General features: G+C 44.1%; 1 long non-coding RNA gene across 1 annotated transcript in view; it reads left to right on the top strand.

Annotated features, from left to right (window-relative positions):
- The first annotated feature begins 324 nt into the window (after nt 1-324).
- LOC119152266 overlaps nt 325-15,243 on the top strand; it is an 18,455-nt gene continuing 3,536 nt past the window's right edge. The window contains exons 1-3 of the long non-coding RNA XR_005105743.1: nt 325-483; nt 3,582-3,677; nt 14,671-14,744. This is a non-coding gene — a long non-coding RNA (uncharacterized LOC119152266). The remainder of the gene's footprint in view (nt 484-3,581; nt 3,678-14,670; nt 14,745-15,243) is intronic.

The raw sequence follows: 15,243 nt of genomic DNA, 5'->3' as shown, positions 1-15,243 counted from the left end.
TAACTACAAGTAAAAAGCCAATAGAATAATTAAGTACCCCACACCACTAGCCTGGCCAGGCCGGTCTTCCCTACCCCACAGCTCTCCCGGCCTGGCGGGACATGCGGGGAGCCAACCAGGTGCACAGCCCTGCTCCAGATCCCAGGCAAGCTCCAGATCCCAGGCAAGCTCCAGCCCTGCTCCAGATCCCAGCCCTGCTGGGCTGAAGCGGCTCCCGCCAGGCTCAGCCTCGGCGCGCGGTGGCCCTGAGGGGCCCCAGCTGGGCGGCCGGTGGCCCCGCCCCCCCTCCCGCCCCCCCTCCCGCCCCCCCTCCCGCCAGGTGTTGTGCGGAGGGCGGGAACAGCCCGCCGGGAAGGGCGAGAGGTGTCTCCGGGACAGTTACTTCTCTTCAAGGAGCCCTCAGGACTTGCTGATTTTTTCCCAGAAGTGGGGCGTTGCGTTGGGAAGGGAGACCCGGCAGCCTCAAGATTTGGAGGCAGAGCGGTAAGAGAGTCTCCTGATTTTTGGTGTCTAAAACACAGATTCACAATTACGGCTGTGTTTTTTTAATATTTTTTCTTGCTTATCGAGTGCGGTCGGAGGGAGGCCCCTGCTTTCGCAGGCGAGGTGCTTGGCACCGCAGAGTGGCCGTGTTCCGCGGTGGCGGTCTCGCACCCTGTGCTGCCGGCTGCCATGTCGCCAGGGCCAGGGCACTGTCGCTTCCACAGTCCCAGTGCAACCCTGCCCTGAGCTTTGGGGTGTATATACCTCTCCGGAGGCGTGGAGCTTACCCGGCTCCAGTAGCCATGGATTGTAGAGTTGAGGGCTGTGTTGTGTTTGTAGGAAAGATCAGACTGTAAACATTTTCACAGAGATAATGAATAATCCAGCAATTTCATGTCTGTGATCGCAGATTGATTAAAGGAATCTAGTAAGATAAACAGAGCTCCCCCTGAGTCACCAGCCAGCCTGGGGGCCTGGCATTATATACCCACCACCTGAGGCCAATGTAGTTCCAGGTGCCCTTTCCACACAAAAAAAACAAGTTTTACTTGATCCTCCACACTTACTAGGCAAGCGTTCCTGAAAAGCTCTCCAGTCTCTGCCAGTACCCAAGTTTAGCTCAAGTTTATTTATATCCTGACAAACTTGTCCACCTTATCCTTAAAGATGCCCATCAGTGAAGGCTGCATTACTTACCAAGCAATATACTCCAGTTTTTTCCTAGCATGCCGTCCTTGCTGCTTATTAAGCCTATTATTTCTGATCATATGCATTATAGCACAAAGAGTCAGTGGCATGTGTAGTGCATGAGCCTTGCTTTCTGTGTACCTCCATGTATTCAGTTTTGAACTTCATGCATGCTTCTTGAGTATTCCTTTGAATTAAGATTATTATCCTCTGAACAAGTGAAGTTCTTGCATTATTTATTTCAGATATTCAACTCCAACAGAATGTAAGGGAAACTTGCTGTTGAAGAAATATTTTTTTTCTATTTTGCTCTAAGTAACTGAGTCACCTTGTGATCTTTTCATTGTGCTATGTTTCCCAAGCCAGTAAAATTCTATGCATAAATCAAGGGATAATGCTTTCCCTAGAAATCTTTTTTGTATCTGGTGTCTCTAGAGCTAAACAGGTATCATTAAGAAGTTACACAATGTTTACATTTCAGAATCCCCTTGTGCAAACCTGGGGTATCTTCTGTGCAACATTAACACACACACAGGGGGTTTTCTGTTTAAAAAGTGATGGAGATCAAGACCACATTTGATATATCCTCAGAGGATGTGCTATTATCAGACCAGCAGGTCAGCTAGAGAAGTACGGTGTTTTCTTGCTTCTGTGTGGAGGCTATGCCATAGTATTCAGCAGAGCACAACTCTGCAGCCCAGTGAAACAACTGTTTCCCAGGAAGAGAATGCCATGGCCTCAGCCGCAAGCCTGGCACTGTTTTTGTAGTCTGGCAGTTGTATTTTCAGTATAAAAAACATAAGCAGTACCTGGACATCACCCTTGTGTTTGCTGTTACTCTTGGAAAACCTGTTTACCCGTATACAGGGTTCAAATCAGTTTTGCAGGTGGTCTGGGGTTGTGACTTCCTGTTATTTTTAGCATTGATGTACATGGGGCTTGCATAAGTGCTCCCTTCACCGAGACTGGAAGGACAGTCCTTAGCAGAGCCATTGACTTCAGTAAGGTCCAGGAGCAGCTATGGATCAAAAAGACATAAGCACGATCCAGTGCTTCAGCACTTAGAAGTAACTGTCAGTACCTTGCTGAATCAATATCCTAGTTTATTTTTAATGTTGAAATTCTGAAATATTTATAGTTCAGGACAGAAGGAAAGGAGTCTTTATGTACTCTCAAACCAGCCCCTTCTAAATATTGTTCACTAATACAGAACTATGATAGTTAGAAAATCAATCGTATGCAGCTCTATGAAAGGCAGTATATTAAGTTGAATGCATTGGCTGTATGTACAAGCATAGGGTTTATTTTTGTGATGATTCCAGGTGAAGGGTTGAAAGTGCTACACACATCTACAAGTCCATGGCTGGTATGTAATATATGCAAAGATGAGATTTCAGACTGTAGTACTCCTAGGTAGGATCTGGCAATATGTGTCTCCTGTTACCCAAATGCCTTTTAACCCAAATGTATATATTGTGTGCACACCTTTCACTGCAATGAAATAATTGGAACTGGGGCTGGTAGAAAAAGAGACTCTGTGATGCTTAAATGTGCATCTACCAGGCCTCAGGCACTGGCCTTGCAACTTCTAGGACAGCTGGGCTGTTGCTGTGCCCAGGAGGGCTCCAGGATGTCACTGTGTAGCCACAGTCCATGATGTGTGCAGGATGCATTCCTGAAACGTGCAGTGGTCAGCAGTTGGACTGCTAGCAAAGATTCCTGTAGGTATCCGTGTAATAGTGGATTGATGTGCACAAGGCCTTGAGAAATACTATTTGAATACACTATTTGAATGCAAAATTTTAATTTTGCAGCCTGAGCTCTTTCCTATTCTTACCGCACTAACGCTTCCAGAAAAGAGTTCTCAGTGGTGTGAATGCAAGACAAAGACAGGAAATACAGTTTCTTGTGTCTTAACCTGTTGGGACAGGCTCATGACTTCAGCAGGCCCGGAAGGAAAACTGGAAAAGGGAACTGACTCCCTGTTATTATTGGTAAGGGCTTTACAGGACAGAGTACCAAGAACTGCGCTGCTTTGTGCATGTGTGAGCAGATCCAGTAGATCTTTGCTTGCCTTCATTGGTAGAACAGCAGTTTCCCCTAAAACCAATGGGACTAGCAAGAACTTAAAGGATTCAAAGTTGTCAAACGTGTTCCCTCATGCTCCCAGGCTTCTGCCTTTTACCCCATCCACCCTTGGGCTGAGCATGACAGAGGAACAGGACCTGCCAAATGGTCACATACACGGGGCTGACTTAGCGAGGAGGTGCAGCTTCTTTCACTCGCCTAGGTTTGTCCCTCTAAACAGCCACATGAAGAGTTATTGCACAGCTTTGTACATTTGCATAATGGAAAATTTTCTTCATGACAAAAATAATCACCCTAACTAGTGCACAAATGGTTCTTTTCAGGCTTGCAGCTGTGGCTCATTGGCAGCTGGCAGAGCTCTCATCAATGATTTGAGCATTGGAATACCTTCCCTGCATGCCCTTCTATTGCAAAGCCAGGTAAGTAACATATTAGCTGGCAAACGACACATAAGCACTTGCCCATAGTGAGTTTGGAACATTTTATTCCATTGGTTAAATGTCAATTCACGTATATTTATATGATACCACAAAATCCTCATGTTGCTTGTAGGGTTACATAAGGATGTATCAGATGCTGAGCTTGGTCTCATAAATTGTCTTCTTAGAGCTGTCAGATGTCAGGACAGTTTCATTACTGAGCCCAAAGGCATTCCAATCTAACAAATTAGCATATCATAAAGGTGTACCCATACAGATAAAATAGAAGAACTACTCCTCTCCTGTCCTTTATCATCTGTCAGAATTCCTGTGTGTTTAATCCTTTTTAACTTTTAATACCTTAATATGTTGGTAAAATGAAAACCTTAATATATAGGTAGCATGTTAAACAAAACATGGTCCTAATGGTGAAAACTGCAAAGATTGGGTTTTTTTCTCTATCTCAGAGACAACTGAGAGGAATTCAGCTGAATTATGTTGAGATAGCTTTTCTATTTTGGGGCATGCTTTGATGTGCTCTGTTAACATCAGGCAGCAATGTGAAGGCCTCCTTTTTTTCATTTTGTGACTCAGGTCATGTTTTTCTCCTTTCGGGTTTTGCAAAGGATTACTTAGGTTGCAAAGGATTTTGCTAGTTTTGTACTAAGGAGCAACACAGATGGGGCAAAGAGATAATGGAGAAAAGCCAATATGAGCCATTCCTATTTGAAATTGAGGAAAAGCAAGCAGGAGTCAGCTAGGCAAGGCTCCAGACGGATGGTGTGACTGAAATGAAACTTCAGCTCTGCTCACATAGATAGCTTGCTGTATGCCCAGAACACTTTCAGCCTCAGCCACTATGCACTGAGTAGATATAAGGTGAATAGCTAGTGGCAAAGTTTTACACTGTGTTTCATATTCAGATATACAGAAAGCAAGCCCAGGGCACAAGGGGGAAGTAGTGGTGCCTGAACCATCATGACTTTATAAACAACACGTTGCGGCTCATAAATTTGCCCCCTCCCAAAATCAGGGAGGTAGATCAAATCTCAGCTTGCCACTGGAGATCTGCATCAGACATACTTGCTAGCAGCCCAGGGGAGAAGGAAGCACACAGTTTGCCAGCACCCACTAGATGGCAAATGCCAAAAGAAGGCAAATTCAGACTGCTACCATCTGCTTATATTTGATCTGCACCTCACACTGGCCTGACACTGTGCTTGGGCGTGGCAATATCAGAGCAGCTGATGATGTGACTGAGCTGTCAGGACTGCTCATCCTTCTGGGATATTGGACCAGGGCTTCTCTACAGGCAGAGGATTTAAATACTAATGACACTAATTTTCCTAGGAATTGGCATGGGGTATTGGTATTTGCTAGTATTTGGCTGTACTTGGCTAGCCATCGTTTCAACAAATACTTAGAGAAAACTTTCTCCTATAGTTTATGTAAAGCAGGAAGGAGTAGCTTATAACAAAGGGTGGGTGAAAACTTAGCAGTTTTTACAATCCATCTGACTTGGAGCAACAGTCTGAAAATAAGAATCAAAACTCCTCGAGTGAAGCTTGGCTTCTGTTTGGAGTTCACAGCAGTATTGAGTTGCAGGGTCTGGGAAAAAGATCCATAAAATAACTTAACTCTAACAATTCTGAATTTTGTCTCCCAAATTTTGTATCAAGCCCTAGCCTTTTATCAAGAAACTTCAGACTTTTAGGTGCTCAGATAGTGGATGAATCTATAAAATGCATTGATTGATACCTAATAGTTTGAAGCAATATTCACAGAATATATTTATAATTGAAAATGGCTGGAAATATTGTAATTCAGCTCTTTGCTCTGCTCTGGGCTTTATTCTTATTACTGCCATTCTTGTCATTTGAAATGACACGATTCGATTCAATGAAGATGATCAGAGGGCTGGAGCCCCTCTGCTATGAAGACAAACTGAGAGAGCTGGGGTTGTTCAGCCTGGAGAAGAGAAGGCTCCAGGGAGACCTCACTGCCGCCTTCCAGTACCTCAAGGGGACCTACAAGAAAGCTGGAGAGAGGCCTTTTACAAGGGCATGGAGTGACAGGACAAGGGGTAATGGCCTTAAACTGAAAGAGGGTAGCTCTGTATTAGATGTAAGGAAGAAACTCCTCACTACGAGGGTGGTGAGGCATTGGCATAGGTTGCCCAGACAAGTTATAGATGCCCCATCCCTGGAAGTGTTCAAGGCCAGGTCAGATGGGGCTTTGAGCAACCCCTTCTACTGGAAGGTGTCCCTACCCATGGCAGGGGGGTTGGAACTAGATGATCTTTAAGGTCCCTTCCAACCCAAACCATTCTATGATAATCACAACTAAGAAGCCTTTTGAAGTATCATTTCATCATTTTCAGGTCACACATTTCCTTGTGATGGTCACTGCTTATGATTTCTAACACGTTATTCCTAGGACATTGTGCTGATAAAGTTGAATTAATGAAAGGATGTAGTTCTAAACTGATCTCTAACATGGTGAAAGAAACTGATAGCTACTACAGTATATGATCTGCAAGAGAGTTTTTCACTTTAAAATAATGTAGTAGTTACTAATCCTAATAGCATGGCTGTTGTGTTTTAGGGCAATTAAATATCCTTTTAGCATTAAAGATTTTGTTGTATTTTTGACCTAAGGCAAATATTTGATGTGAAAATTATCCAAGTACTTCACATAAGTTGATTCATTAGGGTATGGTTGTGTGTTAGAAATGTCTATCTTAATAATTTAAAATGTTTTGCACTCATTTGTGTGTCTGGAGGGAAAAATGCTATTTTATACTACTGGGCTAAAGTGTGAGAGCTATGATGCTCTTGGTCTTCCTCCAGGGTTTGATACCACTCAGGTTTAAAGTCCTAGCTGGAGATGTGTTTCTTGCCATCAGTGTAAGTTAACCCAGAGCTCACCCCTGAGCTCTGCACACCCACTGCTGCGCTTGCCTCCAGACCATCCACCATGCAGCTGTGTGCTAGGTCTCATCAGCGGGCAGACCTGGGTGAAAATGCAGCGTTCTTTCTGCCTGGGTTACTTCTCAGCCAGGACTGAGAGCTGACCCAAGGCTGCAAGCAGCCACATGGGTGTGGGCGCAGGTGGGCATGGAAGCAGAGGGAGAGACACTTTTGGAAATGGCAGTGTCTTAGCTTGGTGCAGGACAGGTCTTCACTTTCAGCTCAGGCTGCCCCGCTGCCAGGCTGTGCTCCCTCTAGAGCCCCTGGAGGAAGAGGGGCTTCCCCAGAGGCAGGCTTACCCTCACAGCTGGGCTTTGGTGCTCTGGCTTTCCCTTGGGAGGAGCACCTCTCTTAATGAGGCTACCCTACCAGTATTCTCAATTGTTCATTGTGTGGACATCTTGCCAGGGGTTTTCTCCTTCCATCCACAGTTACACAAATAGCTTCCTTCTCCAGGCACGATCCAACAGTGTGCTGTATCCAGCTGAAACGACAGGGGGAAATTCAGACACAATGCAATAAAGCAACTGGAATTTGTTTGTCATAAACCCCAAGGGCATGTTCTCATTAAAGCAATGAGTTGCATCCAGCAGTTATGTTCTTTCATGTTTGCACTACACCCCTCTAAACTGCCAGAGATTAGAGTCTGCTTTCAGTGTTGTCTGTGGGTCTCTGCTTGGTTTGACAAGGAGGAAACTTTTCAGCCAGAGCTTGGAACAAAGAGCATTCCTCCACAAAACAGCTATTAATCCTGCCCTTGTGGGTGGCATACTAGCTTCATTCACTGACCAAAATTAGTTGTGTTCAGAGGAGGGCAAGAGGATGAGGAGAGGTGATCTTTCACCCGACAGCAAACAGCAGAGATGCTTTGCAGCAGCAGGCAAAGCCACCAGTAGGAGACATAGGAAACACCCCCCTGGGAGTCAACACCACTTCCTGTGGGGCCCTCAGGTAGCTGGTTAGTTTAGTGTTTCTTTTGTGCCATCACGCAAATACTTGACCAAGCCAATTCTTTTTTTAGCATATGAGAGAGACCTAGCACACAGTCCATGTTGGACTGTACTGTCTGCTGAGGGATTACACAGAACCAAAATTTCCAAGAAACATCAATAATCACAGCTGCTATCACAGCAATCTGGGTGCTACCAGCATTTAAGCATTCAGCTCCTCTTCTGCATAATTACCTCTAGAGCGTAGGAGTTACAAAAAAACACCATTTTTTTTAAGCATTCCTTGACTAAACTAATGTAGGAAGAACCTGGTGTTCTAATTATCCCATATCCCATGGGCATGAAAGTGATTATTCCTATAGGTCCTGCACAAATTCAAGCATCTGAAGCTCATATCTAATACTGCATCTATGTTTGCTGTCCTTTGGACACCCAAAGCTGAGCCTACACTGAGCATCAGATGCCTTTTGTGCACTGTGACTAAGCAATTACATCTGTTCTTGGCAGATACGTATGAATCCAGGATGCAAATGTAAAATGTTTTCATAAGTGCAACAAACTTGTAGTTTCGAGGGCAGTAAAATTCTCACTTGATCAATAGTCTTTACATGTGGTTAGATTAATTAATAGTATTTCAGAGTCAAACAAAACCACTGATGAAGGATTAGCAGACTGGTGCCATGCTAGGCAGCATGTCTGCACTCACTGTGCTTTGAGAAATGCTGATGATGTTTTGGAAATGTTTGTCTTCTTAGATGGAGCTTCTTAACACTGTGAATTTATAACCAGACTGGGAAGGGAAAAAGGGTGTTTGCTTTCTCCTCCCCACTGAACTGCCCCATTCCCTCCTTTTAGCATTGGCTGGTGCAGAAATGCTTGTTTAATCTTCACCTTTCTCACATTGGAGTAACTCCCTTGCTGATGTTTTGGACAGGTACATTGTCCATGGGCTAAGGGTAGGCTTCCTCTTGGTGAGCAGAGAACTGGCTCTGGAGGCTTTTTCTCCAGGGAGTGAGTCTCCACTTTTTCTCAGCTAAACCCCTTGGCAGAAGACCCAGATATTTAGGGGGGGCTTTCTCAAATCCTGCTGAAATCTACTAGTAACTGGACCAAGTAGTTAGAAATAATATTTGTTACCAGGTTTGCAGTGATAAACTGGTAAAGAGGTTAAAAGTAATCCCAAAGAGGGATGGACTGGGTCAAGTGCTTGACCTAGACTGGGTAAATAACTCAAATTCCTGCAAACTTTAATGCTTTGCATTTAAAGACGTAGACAGACAGATAGACAGACTGACACATACACATATTAATATATACACACAAGCATATTGCAAGTATACTGCCTCTGCCTTGTTAAGCGTGTAGGACCCTGTAGCAAGGACTCTCTCCATGTGTTCACACAGACCTAGTACAGGAAGCTGAAAAGTCAGCTGAGACCTCTGGAGTCTCAGAGCAATGCAAATGTCAAACATAAACCATTGCTTAACCAACATTTTCACTTCTAAGGGTGACATGTCAGCATGTTCCTTCTTTATGACTCAAGTAGACAGGTCCTTAAAACTGTTGATCTTAAAGGAGAGGGAAGTATTAGATATGGACAGGATTACAACACTGGAAGCAAACACTTGCCCTTGTGAATGCTTATGAACTATATTTAGAATTTGAATCCAAGCATAATTAAACAGTGCTAATGAGACAGAGGGACTTATCTTCATTTGCTGTATAATTGGTATCACTGATTTCCTCATTCATTTTTTCCTAGTTTTAAAGCGTTCTTGTTCCAGTGAGATTTGATGGTAAAAGTTACCCTGCAGAGAGAAAGTATATGGCCTGGAGCTTAAATTCAGCTGGAAGCCTTTTAAGGGCTGCAGCTTTCTTGATAGCATCAATAACTGACAGAAAAGACACCTGTGAATGTGTGGCCAACAGTCAAGCAAGGCACTCTTTGCAGTGTACTCTTGAAAAAAATGCCATTTCATACAGTATTACAAAGATCATAACGGGAAAGAAAAGCTTGCCCCTTACTTCCAGTTAGGGAAACAAAACACAGCAGGAGTTTTAATCGTAGTAGGTGTATAATCCACCACTATGAACTAAGTTTGAGTTCCTTCCCAAAGTATGCTCTCCAACTCATCCAGGAATGTGAAGCTTGCACAGGAACTCTTGGTGACATTTTGCAGTGGGCATACTGTGGCAGGTCAGGGTGGAAGATGGTAATCATCTTGCCTGGCCTTCAAAGCTCTGAGGCCATCACCAGAGCAGCAGCCTCTCTTATAGCTCTGCTCCAATAGCTGATTTTAATGGCTGAGCAAAGGACAACAGCTTCCTGCAGCAGCAGGGGCTGGACATTTTTTTGGACCCAGTCAAAGCCAGTAGAGAAGTGGGTGCAATAGGCAAAGTCGAGTTCACCCATTTTGTTTTTCAGTTTGTCTTTGGTTGGACTCAGGCTCCTTTTATTAGGTACTACTGCCTCAAATGGATTTTTGGAGGTCTTAGTCCAGATCTGTTGCTGCAAACTGCAGCAAAATCAGCTGTTTCCTAAGAGGCAGCACAGTGACAGACCGTACATTTCAGTGCTGCCATGTGTGCCAAGGTGCTTGAGCTCACTGGCTGACAAGGGCGCTCAGAAGCATCATTCACTTAAGACTTCGCTGTTCACACTTAAGACTTCACATCCTAGTGGGAGTGCTTGCAGCCAGCTGGAATCTGTTCTCAGTGACAGCCCATAGAATAGATTCCCCAAACCCTCCTCCCTCCAAAGTGACCATTGCTAACTAAATGGCCATCCACCCACTGAGCCAAACCAGTTCAAAGAGGAGCACCAGTTCAAAGTGTCTGTGAGCAGGCTCTGCTGGATATGAAGAGGGTAGAGTGAGATGAATCCCACAAAACAGCAAATGTTTTTCATCTTGCTCCAGTAATTCAGCACAGGCTTATTCTTTGGGTTGCCCTTTTCTGGAAGGCGATTTGAACACTTCCCTGCTAAGACTGTTTTGCACATTAATCTGAGACATAGGAATTATTACAAGCATTTGGTCTAAACTTCCTTTTGCTCAGTTTTACTGGACCACTCCAGCTATATCACTTGCAGTAAATACCCCTCCCTCTTTTTGAGGCTGCCTCTTTCAACTGCTTAGGCGTTTCTTGCTGTTCTAGGAGGTGAAACACGCGGCTGTGCTTCCCCTTCATCACTGCCTAGCTGAGGTATTCAGTCAGCCCACTGGCTACTCATTCATAGTCAATAATACTGGTTTTAACTTTCCAGGGGAACAGATCATTTTAGAAGTTGTTCCACACCCCCAAAAATATCTTCATCTGCTTATATATTTCACAGAATGACATGTGTGCTTATGCTGCTTTTCCACATTGATAGTCCAAGTGTTCAAAGCACTTAACACTGCCTTGTGGTTAAACAGCAACGAGAAATACCATTGGTAACCAGAGGGACTGAGAGCAGCAGCGATTACAGCTGCTCCACTTGTGAGCAGTCCAGAGCCACAACCACTTGTCCCTTGAGTCCAGCTGAAAAGATGCCCTTTTTCAAAAGCAAGATTTCCTTCTGAGCTGTGAAACAGAGGTCCTGACTGGCTACAGCCATGAAAAATCCCACAGCTCTCAAAATATCAGTGACTGAAGTCTTGTCAGATTTGAAAAGTCTGTCATCAATGCCTTCTGATATCTCAAACATGATTTTCAATTACATTCCTTTCTAACCATCTTAGTTTATCTGCTGGGGAGTCCCACTGTCAGGATTAAACAGATGTTTTATTTCCTGCCAAAGGTGGGTGAAATAATAATCAGCAGCTCTGCCTCACTGGCTGCACGAGGTCTGGAAAGGCGCCATATGCCCAGCACTCAGAGATTGCTGCAGGCAAAAGGCTGAGGGCATTATTTGTTATTTGCCTAATTAATTTAAATACTGTCTATGTTTCAGAAAGCACATTTCTAGTCTTTATATGGAAATGCATATAAGACTTATCAAAAATACCCTCCTCTAGTGATGTGCACCTGTTGTTTAAACAGCCAATGTCCCCCCTTGCATAGCACAGGGGGCTAGGAGCAAAGACCTTGCACTTGAAACTGCACTGGGCTCATGAGCTGTTCTCAGCATCACAATCAGTCATAAAGGTTATTCAGGTTCAGCCCTGTGTGCAGTAACAACAGTTTTCTACTACTCTTAATCCCTTTGAAGAGTTTTCCTTGAAGACAGTGTGGTTCCTCACCTTTAGCAAGCAAAAGATGTGAGTGTGAGTGAGCTGCTTGTTGCTAATCTGACTCTTGAAAACTGCTGCTGTGCCTTCACAGTGATGGGATGTGGTGCCTTGGGTGTCGGTGCGGGGCAATGTCTGTGGGCACTCTTGCCCACCAGCTGACTCATGATCCGCCCCCCAGGCCAGACCTCATCTTCTGCAGAAGCTGCAGAGCTCTGACATGGAGCACAGGCTGCAGCTGAAGAGGGGCTGACCAGGGTGTGCAGAGTACACCAGGCAGTCGATGTGGGTGCTGACTTCTGCTTCTTTCTTGGGACGTCCAAGAAGAAGTAGTTCAAAAAGCATGGGAACTTGCCATGGGAGGATGGCAAATGAGTCCTAGGCAAGGGGTGACAGTAGGACCTCTCTGCTCAGTGGAGTAGCCAAGCAGAGTGCCAAATGCAGTGATTAGTAAGGGGAAAGCCATCTGGCTTCTGTCCTTTAACAGCTCTCCTTCAGCATCTCTCTCCCTATACACCACAAGAAATTTTGCTGTGTTTTTAACAACTCTTTCTGAATGATACTGCAAGACCACATCTAGAAATTACATGGGGAATAAGGTGAAGAGAGAAAAGAGAGGGAAGATGATACAGGTCACATACACCCTCAGGCCCTATTCTGAAGTGTTACTTCTATAGCATGGGATATGGCAGCAGCTGTCAAGGCAGCAAGTCCTTTAAAGAATGTAATACACTAGTAATGTACTTAGTGAGAGATGGTGGTGAGCTGTTGAAGGCAGAAGTTTGTGGGCTGACAGGTAGGCATTGCGAGGGCAGGATTCAAGGCTGAAGCAAGTAGTTCTGCAAGTTGGTGAGACTCTGGAGCAGACTGTGCTTATACTGAACCCCATCAATGTGAATCTGCCAAGTAAAGATGCGTGAGCATGCCTCCATATGAGTGACGTATGGCAGTTTCCAAGGAGCATTTGAAAAATATTTGGTTCAGTTCCTCAGAGTTCTTGATATTTCACCCCAAATTCCTCACAGTCTTCCTACTCCTTTATGATGCGTACTTCTAGGCTAAAAATATTCAGAAGCACAGTGCAATCCAGAAAAACCCTATTTTTGTTACAATTTTTTTGCAGTAAAGCAGTCAAAAAGTGAGTTAGGAACAGTAAGTTCCTTTTCATTATTAAACAGTTACTACCCAGAAAGCAAGTATGTTTTTTTTGGCTTTTTTTGTCTTCTCTCTGAATAGGTGTTACTGGTAAGATGGGTAAGAAATCTGTTTCAAATAAAAATGTAACCTTGAAACAAAAGGTAATTGTTTTACAAATTCAGCCATTTCCAGTGCCCAGCATGTTGTTTGGCAATACGCAGACTTCCTGTTGGTTTCTATTTTCTTAGCAGTTGCAGTCGCTCTCTAAAAGGGTTTTACCCAAGTACTGTTTATATGTACAAAAACATCTCCCATTGTCAGATTTCTGAGCTTTGGTAAAGTAGTGTCACTGCCTGGGACCACACTTGTTCTGTTCCCTGTTTCATGTGAACACAAACACCTGAGGGCATAAACAGTGTTGTGCAATAATAGCTTCTCATACCTGCTCTTACAGTTCTAGCTTTTAGCATTACAGCTGATAAAACTTGACTGATGCCTAGTAACTGTTAATACTGAGCTGCTGTTTATAAAAATGTCAACTTTTGTTTACAAGTTCTAATGTTTCTTAAGTTATACTATTTTTCTGAGTTAGCTTCTGTTCCCAGATTCTTTGTTTAGATTGTTTAAGCGCTGACTGATGGTAGGTGCCAACCCAAGCACATGGTACGTGCACAGCTCCAAGCCCTTGCAATGGGTTCTTAGAAATGCCAGGATGGGAGGTTTGAAATCTTCAGTTTGTTTTTAAAGACTGTTTTGAAGCCTCTGAAAACAGATTTTCAGGGGAAATCAACTTGAAGGTTAAAGGTGAGATGGTAGCAAATGCTCACTGCCAAATCTTAGCTACGGAACTGTCTCTATGCACTGCCTCTCTCCAGTGCAAAGAACTGGAAGCTAATTTCTGTTATACCAGGTGAGAATGTAGTGGTGTCGGCTGAAGATTTGTTATTTGTGATTGTTCTAATGGAGAAAAAACACTGAGATGAGCTGTTTGTTCATGAAAGCTTCCAGCAGAGGATGTTGACTGATAAGTTGTAAGGGCTGGGAAGAGATATCTTCAGGGAGCAGGATCCAGGCAGCACATCAGAAGGTCCAGACCAGTTGACCCTCAGTGAACCCCATTATATCCACTGCCCCTCATCAAACATAAAGCTTATAGCTCTGCAACGCTTTTGCTAATATTGTAATCTTACATTGCGGTATTTTCTTACACAACTAGCAAGCCTATGTTGATTATAGACTTAGCAGCTGGAGTTCATCACTCTTTTCCTTTTTTTAGCTCCTGTTGGAGTTTCATAGCTCACCTAAGCTGCAAGGGCCATGAGCAAAGTATGTGAATATGCAACCACTTGCTGGCAGAGTAAACAGCTCTCAGACAAGTGGACTGTTATTAAAATGGGTTGTTTTGTTTGCAGAAGTGGCTCTCACGGTTGCCATGGGTTGCCCAAGGTGAGCCTGACCTCTGTGGTCTCTGAAGCTCTGCCTTATGGGTGAGCTGAGCAATGCTGGCATACAGCTTTTAAGATGGATTAACTGTGAACCTCATACAGGAAACCGTTCAGAGATTAAAAACACTACATTGCACAACTAAGGATGAAACCTACCTTTTGATCCCACAGGATGAGCGTTCCAAGGCTGAGAATATGATTAGTTGATAGGGCTATAGTCAGCTCGTCAGTGCACAGTAATGTTTGCAGCCTCCTCTTACAGCAAAATTCTGCCTTTCCAGGTGCAAGGGCAAGCAGTGGAGAGGCAGGCGTGTGGCCAATGGACAGAGACAGGACTGCACCTTCCTGCCGTAAGGTAGCAAAACCATGCACCCCACCTAACCTTTCTCAGCCAAAGCAGGTCTCCACATGCCAGATCTGTTGCCTTTGAACTCTAAGTCTTAATGCAGTTATGCCAAGTATGTCATAGCACAAAACCAGCTCTTTGGTACTAACTTGCAACTGAAATAATGTGCAAAGGCTGTTCCTAAGAAACACCAGTCATCCACCCAAGTGAAATTCTGATTTGCTAGCTGCACCCTGGCAACAAAATGTATTCACAAGGCCTAAGGATAAACACCAATTGAGGCTTCTGGAAAAGGATGTGTTTGTTCCTTGCTCAGCTTACTAACTCTCTAGCCACCATCTGTAAATCTCTTACTTAGATACTCTACAAAATGGCAGATTGCTATGCTTTAACTTTCAGCAGGGCTGCAGGGCAGGACTGTTAGGAGATTCACCTGAGCTAAATGAAGTTTTCTGTTTGATTGGGGTGCTGGGTTGTTTGATTTTGGTTTTTTTGAGATTGGTTCTTG

This window comes from Falco rusticolus, chromosome 8 (genome assembly GCF_015220075.1).
Source record: "Falco rusticolus isolate bFalRus1 chromosome 8, bFalRus1.pri, whole genome shotgun sequence".
Taxonomy (NCBI): domain Eukaryota; kingdom Metazoa; phylum Chordata; class Aves; order Falconiformes; family Falconidae; genus Falco; species Falco rusticolus.
The sequence above is the reverse complement of the archived record's forward strand: the minus strand, read 5'-3'. Positions and strand labels throughout refer to the sequence as shown.